At 39.9% G+C, this 10,885-nt stretch overlaps 1 long non-coding RNA gene across 1 annotated transcript in view; it reads left to right on the plus strand.

Annotated features, from left to right (window-relative positions):
• Positions 1-8,489, plus strand: part of LOC121936879 — a 10,284-nt gene extending 1,795 nt beyond the window's left edge. The window contains exon 2 of the long non-coding RNA XR_006105041.1: positions 8,287-8,489. This is a non-coding gene — a long non-coding RNA (uncharacterized LOC121936879). The remainder of the gene's footprint in view (positions 1-8,286) is intronic.
• Positions 8,490-10,885: the final 2,396 nt, after the last annotated feature.

The following is a 10,885-nucleotide window of genomic DNA, read 5'->3' on the forward strand; positions in this document are numbered from 1 at the left end:
TGCATGTTCTTCTTCCTCTCTCACCCAGCGGAGGGAAGGTGGGAGGGATTTGTGCACATGCTCCTCTCCCCCCCCCCTTTAACTGGCTTCCCTCAGCTGACTAAAGGGCAGGGAGAGGAAAAGGAGCACGCATGTGTAACAGAAATTTCAGGAAACTTAGATTTCTAGGATTTGCAGATCAATAGGCATTCGCAAGAGGACCTAGTAATTGAAAATCCATAAGTTTATTTCCAGTTGTCGACAAAGGAAAACATTGAACTCAGTGGAATTCAAGTTCCAAAAAGCTGAGAACCTCGAACAAGACAAAATGGCTCTTTTTATATTATTTTCAAGACAAAGAAGCTTCTTCAATACACCTGATTGGCTAATTACAATTTAAACATATAGAATTCTTACAATCAGAACAGAAATACATGCATACATTAAAACTGCATCATCACTATTTACCCCCTCCTGTAGGAATTCAGTGGCTTTCCCTCCTAACCTTGCTTCTGAATGTCTACTATGTATCCTTATCTCAGTAGTTTATGTTATGTCTTTCTACTGGTGCCAGCTTTCATCTAGGTCAAGATGCACTCACTATTCCTTTCCTCTAGTAACTCCAAGCCTTTATTTCAAAAACCATCTCTCTGGCTGACAAAGGTGACTCCATCTTTCTATAGTTTTTATATTTCAAAAAGGAATTTCCACCACAGTACAACTGCTGATTTCATCTTTATGCAGGTGAAGATTCTCTGGAGGTTCCCCTCCTCTCCTGCTGAGCTAGATGGGCTCCCTTGAGACCACATTTTATCTAAAGACTTTGCTGCCACCACCCCATGATATACTTATCACACCTTAGCAATGCACTGGGACATTGCTGGAGAATTCTACTGGTATTTCACTTGCCAACCTAGGAAAGAACTGGGCCAAGCCAAGGCATGTGAGAAAGGAGTGCAAGAGAGGCAGAGTGCCTTAAAGAAAAACTTTGTTCTTTAAAAAAAAAGAGTTTTATAGAAAAAGGATATAACTACATGAAGGACCAATTTGCCCTCTAGGCACAGAGAGAAAGTATAAATTACAGAACCAAGTTAATGCAGACAAACTAGGAAAATAAATCCAAAACCTGATGCCCCTGGCTGGTGCATTTTCCCTACTCTTATTAATACAGTACTGTACATCAGATGGGTTTCATAGACTTATTAGTTATAAGGTTCTCACGATCTTCTACCAGGCTTGAACCAGAGAGAAGGCAGACAAGCAGACAGGCTGAAGCATGTTGTTGGGTTGTTGTTGTCATTGATGTTGTTGTTGTTTTGGCCTTCTTAAAACCTCTCATTAGAACAATCTAGATAAAGTTCTCTCTTCTCCCCAATGGCTCATCTCATCTGAGTTTCCATTGTGTGATGTAGACCCTCATTAAAATGTAACTGTGCCTCCTCCCACATTTAAAACATTGTTATCTGTGGAGAAGGCTCTGATAAATAGAGGGACTTCCATTTCATAGAATCATAGAATCATAGAGTTGGAAGAGACCGCAAGGGCCATCCAGTCCAACCCCCTGCCATGCAGGAAATCCAGATCAAAGCATCCCCAACAGATGGCCATCCAGCCTCCGTTTGAAGATCTCGGAGTGTAGTGGAGGGAGACTCCACTACACTCCGAGGAAGTGTGTTCCACTGTCAAACAGCCCTTACTGTCAGGAAGTTCCTCCTAATGTTGAAGTGGAACCTCTTTTCCTGGAGCTTGCATCCATTGCTCTGTATCTTGTTCTCTGGAGCAGCAGAAAACAAGCTTGCTCCCTCCTCAATATGACATCCCTTCAAATATTTAAACAGGGCTATCATATCACCTCTTAACCTTCTTGTCTCCAGGCTAAACATACCCAGCTCCCTAAGGCATTCCTCATAGGGCATGGTTTCCAGACCCTTCACCATTTTAGTCGCCCTCCTTTGGACACGCTCCAGTTTCTCCACACCCTTTTTGAATTGTGGCGCCCAGAACTGGACACAATATTTATCACAATACATCTTTAGTATAATAAATAACTGGGGGGAAAGGGATGTAATGTGCTGAAACATTTGTGTTGGAATCAAACTATAGTGAAATAGGCCAAGAAAAACTCATCCATGGGGTTGCCAGGTCATGATTATGTCAGGCTCTAAGATTTTAGGGCCAAACCCTGAAACTGTGGGATCATGTCTTGTGATGTCCCAAGAAGCTGTCCAAAGTGATGTTACAAAGAGCAGCTCCTGGTGATGCCATAAAGCATGATACATGAAAGATCAATCACAGTAGCACAAAGACTGTGATTTAAATTAAAACACAAAATCTACCAAATGAGGACAATACAAATACACATACCAGACATATATATGCCCTCAGTGCTTGTGTGCTGAGGTTCCTCCTGCTTGCTCTGAGAACTGGAGATGAGAGGCCAGGCCCTGAGATTTGGCAACCCTAGCCACCCATATGGTCTCCAGGACCAAGAACAACAGAGCTAAGCAATTTTTGTTTTCCAGTTAATTGGATTGGTTCTCAGAGATTTTATAGAGACCCTGACCTTATTGGTTCAAATGAAATTTTGTTCTAAGGGTCAATAACAAACAGATACAGATTATCTGAAGAGAAACAATGTGCATTTGTCTGGTTCCAGGTTCATACCCGTGCACCTGAACCATATGATTTTATACACCACTACAAAGTTATAAATAATGCAATAAGGATCTGAAGTCCAGTCAGTATTGCTTGTCAAAAACTGTAGGTAAATTCTATATTTAAAAAACTAAACAAAACTGCATTCTGAATCCATATATTTCCTGGCTACTTAAAAATCAAGCAGAGGCAAGTAATTTATACTTTTGGGATACTACCCTTAAAGGAAAGAAAAAGAAAGCAGAAATAAATTCCTAATTAATTACAATTAAACCAAATATGTATTGTATATGATTTAAATTATAGACCACCTTAATGGAAATAATAAAGATAATAGTTGGAACAAAGGAGGTTAAACAAAAATGCAGTTAAAGCATCAACCTGATTTCATTTAGATCCAGGGTCCAGCTGCATTGGAACTATTTTTCAATTTAAATTATCCTGTGGCTGTTATTTTAATTTCCCACATTGCCACCAACACATTGTTACTCTAAGGCCTGGTGGAGATGTATGCGTGATAATTACCCAGAATATAAGTAATGCCAAATTGTGGGGACTGTGAAAAATTAAAATGTCAGAGTGATATATGTGGTTATAATCCTTGAAGAGGTACATAATAAACTCATTAGAGCATGGCCTTCCGCACAGAAAATATTGTAAACAACACCTGCGTTCCACTCTGAAAGCAGAAACACACCTATCCCAGCCTTCTTGTGGTTCATAAAGAAACTGTTTTTAAAACTGTATAAGGCTACTTTATTTTAATAATGAGAATGAAGAGAGCAGAGCAAAAATTATATGACTGGAAGGGAGAAATGCATCTGCCTCTGACAACTCTGATGAAAGATAGAAGCTATAAGAGCTATAAGAGCATCAGAAAAACTAGGATGGATTAAATCAAAAGCCTACCTAGTCCACTTCTATATTCATGCATTAAACGATGTAGAAAAAACACATGAGTTCAATAACCCCGTCCTTGTTGTGAATGTCAACATCTAGTATCAAGCTGTAAACTGCCTCTGATACTAGTGGTAACACTATAGGTTGGAAAGTGTAGTTTTCTGGATTACAGTTTCCAGAAGCCCACAACCAGTTACTCAGCTGTCTGAGGAAATCTGGACATTGTAGTCCAGAAAAGTTTCTCACCCCCTCAAACTCTGGGTAATACATAGCATCATTACTAGTACCACTATGGCCTTCTCCATGATGCTTTTGTCCAATCTCTCTTTAAAGCTCTATGGGCTATAAACTAGACAGGATGTATGTAGCCAAGGGTCCGTAGGGGAATTTTATTATGTTTTTATTAGTTCAAATATTGCAAGAGGGGCTGGCTGCAAGAGCCCACCGAAATCGCCCTCCCGATATGTATATGGAGTAGACCAGGTGATCCCAATAAATAAAGCTGAGACGGATATTAATAACTAGGTCTAATTTATTAAAACAGGAGAAAACACATGCGTTGCGCATACACTCACACACACACTCAGGACTCAGGAAAATTAGGGTTGGAAAATAGGAACAGATTTCAGGCGTTACTAATGGTGATGCTTACCAGAATGTAGATTCCCTCCGGGAAGCGAATCGGGTGATGGACAGTGAGACAAGTCTGCTCCGCAACCTGGGAGTGAGCAGAAGTGCCGGCTACCAGAACAGAGGTCCGACTGACGTGGAGTAAGTAGACCTTGTAAATGGTGCGCTGAGCAGCCAAAGTGGGGACTTTTTATAGGCCAAATCTGGCCTGAGGCAAAGACGCTGGCTTGGCCGAAACAAAGGTGTTTAATTATTCTCTTTTCACCTGGATGTCTGGATCTGATAGTATCAATGACTTAAGTTGTTCGGACAACAGACTTGAGGAGGGGGTGATAGCTTCAGGGAAGGTAATCCTTTTTACTCTTCCTAGCCTTGAGATAATCCCTTCATGCAACTTCCCTGGACCCTCTAAGATGTTAATATGGGAACTCCCTTAGGGGAGGTGTACATGTCCTCTCGCTTTGCCAGTAATGGAGGACAGGCTTGGAGTCTGGCCAGGGGTCATCCAAGGGTTATCATTGATTCCAAAATTTATATTAAACAGCCTGGGTAACATGTATATACGTACATATGACAGAAAGGTCTGTTCATGGCCACCTGAAAGAAACTGCTATACTGCAAAAAGTGGAGCAGATCCAGTGGTGTAGCTACAAGGCAGGCAAAATGAAGGCACTGCCCCCCAAATAAAAATACTGTTGCCTCCAAATAAAAAATTCCTCTGGTCCTCACATATCTAGCATTGTAGTAAGTTAAAGCTTCAGATGAATATTTAGCAATACAGTTTAGACTTCCAAAGAAAAGAGATAGGCCAAGTAACCAAAGAAATGTTAAGACAGTAAATATGAGTTCTAGATGTGAATGGTTTTCAATGTCTCCTTCTCTGCAATGTTAGAAATTTAGGGACTGAAGGAAAAATTTATTTGGAGAGGGGCAATGCCTTGCCCCTTCCCTCATGGTTAAATCCTGGTCAGATCTACCAAGATATCATGCACTTTGTGATAAAAGCATAAAATCTGGCACAGATAAAGTTAATTTCGTTGCTAAAGGATCTACAGATGGGTCCAATGGCCACTTCAACTTTAAAGAAAAATGTATTTGTCATTTTTAAGAGGACCACAACAGAGTTGTTCTGGTTCCTATGAGACACTGCCCTCAGAATTTTCAGTAATGATGATAAGCAGCTTGTAATGACTGTACTAAGAGTCATGAAATTCTGAGTGTACAAACACTGCAGGATTTGGCATGTTTTGCACGGTAATAACACAGATGAAACAAGCAACAAAGTGTGTGCAAAGAAAAATAACATGCACTTAATTCCACCTTATAAGGGCAGCTTTAGAGGACCATATGACATGTATGGGACAAGTAATCCTACTGAGATTGGATCTTCCAGCATAGCTTTCAGCAAAATGTTGATATTATAGGATGATACAAACCACTATAAAATCTAAACATGTCAAATAACATGCAAACACCAGGTTCAGCCTCATTGTCTCTTATGATACACTTGGACATGGGTGCCATTTTGAAAATGGCTGTTACTGTCTTCAGGAGCCAAATGAATGATGGCCCATTATCCAAATTTGTTTAATATATAGTAAGCAAAATCTGTGACAGGTTTTATGTTTTTATCACAAAAGTATATGTACAATTCTTTCATATTTTTCAGTTTATCCATCCTAATAGTGCTACTAAGTAACAGATGCATACAATTATTAATAATAATAATAATTAGAGCTTGTTTGGTAACATCCACATGAATGCAAGAATAGGAAAATGAATGCCAGGTAGGGATCATTCAGGGCTTGGAATGGTTACTCAAAATAGCATCATCTTACTCATTTGTCTCCCCCCCCCCCAGAGTAATATGCTGTTTATTACTTGCAAGTAATGTAATATGTTATTAACACATTACCCACAATATTACTTATTTTCAAAAATTCAATTAAAAATGGCTCGAAGCCCTTCCAGAATTCCCTCCTGCAATATAATGCATCTTGTAAAATAAATGCAGAAAATCCCTAGTTGGTGCGGGGCCATCTAAGGCATTCTTTGTTATTCCACAATCCAATGGTGTATGTCTACTCCCTCTCATCCAGCACCCACAAAAGAACATTATACCCCCAATGTAACATTTCAGAAACAGGTGATTGTTGCTCTTTATGCAAGAATTCTAATGCAAATATAATTTAATTAAAATGTCAAACTAACGATATTGCTGCTAGCCACTTAAAAAAAACACAAAGTAGTGAATATTATTATTATTTTTAAAGTGGTATTGTACTTATTTTTAATTTCTGTCCCAGTTTTCTCCTAACATGGGACTGAAGGCAGCTTACACCATAGGTTAAAGTCAAATACAGCTAAAACTATTTGTAGCATAAAAGTTTAAATAATTAAATAAGCAATCCCATTAAAACACTTGTTTAAATAAGCTTAAAAGCACTGAAGACATAATTATTAAGATAAACATAAAGCATGCCAGTTAAACACCTGCTCTACGACAGCCAGTTAACAGCCAAATAAGGCTGTCCTTGTAAGGTGTCCAAATAAAAAGGTCTTTGCTTGCGAGAAGAAAGAGGGCTCATCTGCACTGCAGACATAACAAACTACATTTCCCAGAATTACATAGCATTTAATGTGGTGTCAAACTGGACTATTTCTACTGTGTGGATGCAGCCCTAGTCTTCCATAGGAGATAATTCCAGTCTAAGAGCTGCTGCTGAAAAGGTCCTCTCCTGTGTCTTTGCTAAATGTGCAGGTGCCACATAAAGCCCTCCCCTGAGAATCCTAATACTTGGGCAGGACCATATAGGGAGATACAGCCTGTCAGATGGCTTGAGCCTGAGCCACCACATAGGGCTTTATAGGTCACAACCAGCACTTTGGACCATGCCCCAAAGCAGACCTATAGCCAATGAAGATTTAGTAATATAGGGTTTATATATGCCCTGTAATCAGCCCTAGTCAACAGTCTGGTCAAGCAGGATGTAATCAAGGCTTGTGTCACCCTGGCCAGATCTGACATCTCCAGGAATGTGTGCAGCTGGAGCATTAGCTTTCACTCGGCAAACACATATCTGGCCACTATTGAAACCCTGCGTCTAGGCTCAGTGATGAGTCCAGAAGTATAGTCAAGCTGACAACCTTACATTTCAGGAGGAGGTCAACCCCATCCAGCACAGGCTGAATCCTTATTCCCTAACCTCCCTTTCAATTGAGCAGGAGCACCTCAATCTTGTTTGGATTAAATTTCAATTTTTAAAAGCAATGATCCAATCCATTATTGACAGAAAGCACTGGTTAACAGAATAACAGAAGTGGTTTTATCAAGGTGCTTTTTCAATCCCAGAGCACTCAAGTGTCAAAGGTACTTTAGAGGTCTGATAACTTTACCATACCCCTCAACTTCCCCAAATTGTCAGAAACATTCCTGATTCATCCACTGTCTTCTATTCCAGCTGCTCTTAAAATGTCATAGTTTCTCTCTCCTTCTTCCACTTTCCCCCTTTGTCCAGAGCTTACTTCAGTTGCTACAAACTAAATTCAAAGTGCAAAAGAAATTTGCACACAATTAACTCAGTTGTGGGGAGGGAGGGGTGGAATCTTGTCCTTTCCAATAGGGTCAGGCAAAAGCAAGGGGCTGCAGCCTCTCCTAACTTGTGTGTTATTCTTCATTAATAATGTTTGCCATCTTAACCACACACTGATGTTGCTTGGCCACATGTGTCCCACAGTTTTCATCTGTTGGAGGGTATACTTTACATGTGTCCCACATCCAATCTGCTAGAATGGGAAAAACTGAAAATGAAAATAGTCTCCCCAGCAAACACCAAGTTTCGACACATAGGCGCACAAAGGCATGACCCCAGCTGTTTCTCTCAAACTGAGTAGACGACTTGCATCATTGGGAACTTACTATGCCAACATTTATGTAAGTTTCCTTGGTTTAATGGGTATATTCTTGTAGCAACTATCAATTGGATTTATGCCAGACTGTCAGACTCCAAATGGTTTACCACACCCAGGCACACTTTGTACTGTCATGTGTGGGCTATGACCTCCTTAAGAGAAAGGAAAACACTGAATTTCCACAATAATTTGTTCCTGCCACTTCCTCAGTTTGCCAGCTTCAGAAGAGGACCAAAAACAACAGCAACAAAAAACAGGACCTCGATTTTGGAAGGTGATGCCACACTTGGGCTAAATGGTCCAACCAGTATTGCGTGACTGACTTGATAATCTCAAGGTGTTTCGTGCCAGAAAGACTGCCAAGTCTTTTGAATGCGCTTTTGTTATCTCCTCTACTGTAGCCTGCCAAGGTATGTGGTTTGGCAGGGCAGAAGCGGCTTCCTTGTTTGTATTTTGTTCCCTTGCGTCAACACAGTGGACTCGTAGATCAAAAATGTATTATCATGAAATTCTTGCACGCATAAGATTAAGTAGCTTCTCTATCATTTCAAGAACTGAAAGCCACAGGATGTATCCCTGTCGTTACCATTGGCTTTCTGAGCACCCTGTGGGTGTCCAGGGTGGTTCTTGATAGTCCCAAGGAAGTGCACCAAAGTGAGTAGCAAAGTAAAATGCTCCCCTCCTTTGTGATGCCACTGTATGGTTTTGGCAGTCAGTCTTGTTTCTTAAGAAAACCCACAACATGAGACAACACCATCAAAGCAACCTCTCTGATTCTGAATCTATCACCTCATCTGCACTGCAGACATAATCCGGTTTGACACCACTTTAACTGCCCTGGCTCAAGGCTATGGGATTCTGGGAATTGTTCTCGTGCAAACATGATGTTGCATGATATAGCGATTATCCCATGATAATTTCTCTTTATTCACATGATAATCGTGGGATAATCACTATATCACACAATGACACATGATAATCTTGCGCTATTGTGTGGTATTGATGGGAGCATCACATGCTCCCGGTTTTTTTGCCTGTTTGACAAAGTCCTAGGCTCATAGGGTGCATCTAGAGAAGGAATTTAGTGTACAATGCACTGCAATCACACATCTCAGTCATGGAATTTTCTGGGGAGTCCAGATGACACTGTTTCCCATTTACACTCCTCCTGTGTTTTCCTACCTTTCTGTGTCATTTTTCTTCTCCTCCCGCCCCCCCATAGCCCCCCCCCCACCAAAAAAAAAGTCAGAATAGCTGCACAATGCCTTTTGGATTGGTAGTACTTGATCTGGAAGCAGGCTCAGGTTCAGGCTTTAGGATTCAGTGGTTATTTGATATGAGAAAATGATGCTTTCCCCCTTGACTGCATTTGAGGTGTCAAATAATCTACTTTTAAGTCTTGTTGACACTGTGATCTTAATGCACTCCTCGAAGGATTAAAACTCTTTCAAACACATCATTTACCTGATATCCTGGCAATAAACTTATTCCAGAAAAATAACTTAATTTTTCTCTTCCCTTTTGTTTAAGGCAGCCTGTAACTTAGATCTGTCAAGATGGGTGTGGTTGGCTGTTCTTCAAACTAAAATGTATTCTGAATGATTAAAGAGAAGCTTGGCACCGTTTCAGACAAAACAACATTTATCTGTGTAAAAAAATGCCACCAAATGGCATGTAGAACAGCTTTCTCTCCTGCAATTACGCAGGGATTTTTTTTAACCACATGCAGAGAAATAAATGATTCAGCTTGTTCATTTTCTCTAATTAAAAATATTACGTGAGGAAAACGCTAAATAATCTTTCATTGTTTATATGTGGTTTCAGTGTTTATGGTGTTTGTGGTGAAGGAGGCTGAATGAACATGCTGATGCTGCAGTTACTACAATGCAGAGGTCTTAATTACATTGTAAAGCCATTGAAATGAAAGCTAAGGGGGCCATAAAAATAATGGGCTACTATACCAGGCTACATTTCAAGCTAAGGTTTGGGATTAGATACCATGCTCTTCCACAAAATCAGGTTGGAGATCAAAGCCAGACTGGAATGCACTGGTCTCCAAAGCCATGCATAATATCATGGAAATGCTGAGACAGCAATGTTAGTATGAAAGGTTAGTACCTTTAATTAATCATTAATGAACCAAAAAAATTCTAAGGCATAGCTGTGTTACTCTGGGTCAATATGGAAAGGGACCTTGTAGCACCTTTGAGGCTGAGAAAAAGAGGCTGGTAGCATACACTTTCATACACTTATGTCAACTTCATCAAATGTCAGTCTGATGAAGTACACTTAAATCTATGAAAGCTTATGCTACCAACTTTTTTCTTTTAGTCTCAAAGGTGCTACAAGATCCATTTGTATACTAAAAAAAATCTAATTCAATTGTATTTATATTGGAATGGCAAAAAATCTATCATATTTATGCTAAATTGTCATTTAAGGACTTTGGACAAGTCACATGCTCTTAGCTTCAGAGGAAAGGAATGGCAAACCTCCTCCGAACAAATCTTGCCAAGAAATCCCCATGATATCTGTTTAAGGCAGGGTGACCAGATGTGCTAACTGCAAAGGAGGACAAACACCAAAAAATATAGGATATGTAAGGAAAATGTAGGACGTTACAAAATAAAAGCTACAAAACACTAATATAAATGTAAATTCATGCTTCTTAGTCATGTTCAAAATGGAAGATATTTTGGAATTTCTCCTGGGAAGAAGGCTGAAATGTAGGACATGTCCTAGAAAATGGATGCAAAAGGTCACCATATCTTAGGGTTGCCATAAATCAGAAATGATTTGAAAGCACATA

This window comes from Sceloporus undulatus, chromosome 1, assembly GCF_019175285.1.
Source record: "Sceloporus undulatus isolate JIND9_A2432 ecotype Alabama chromosome 1, SceUnd_v1.1, whole genome shotgun sequence".
Taxonomy (NCBI): Eukaryota; Metazoa; Chordata; class Lepidosauria; order Squamata; family Phrynosomatidae; genus Sceloporus; species Sceloporus undulatus.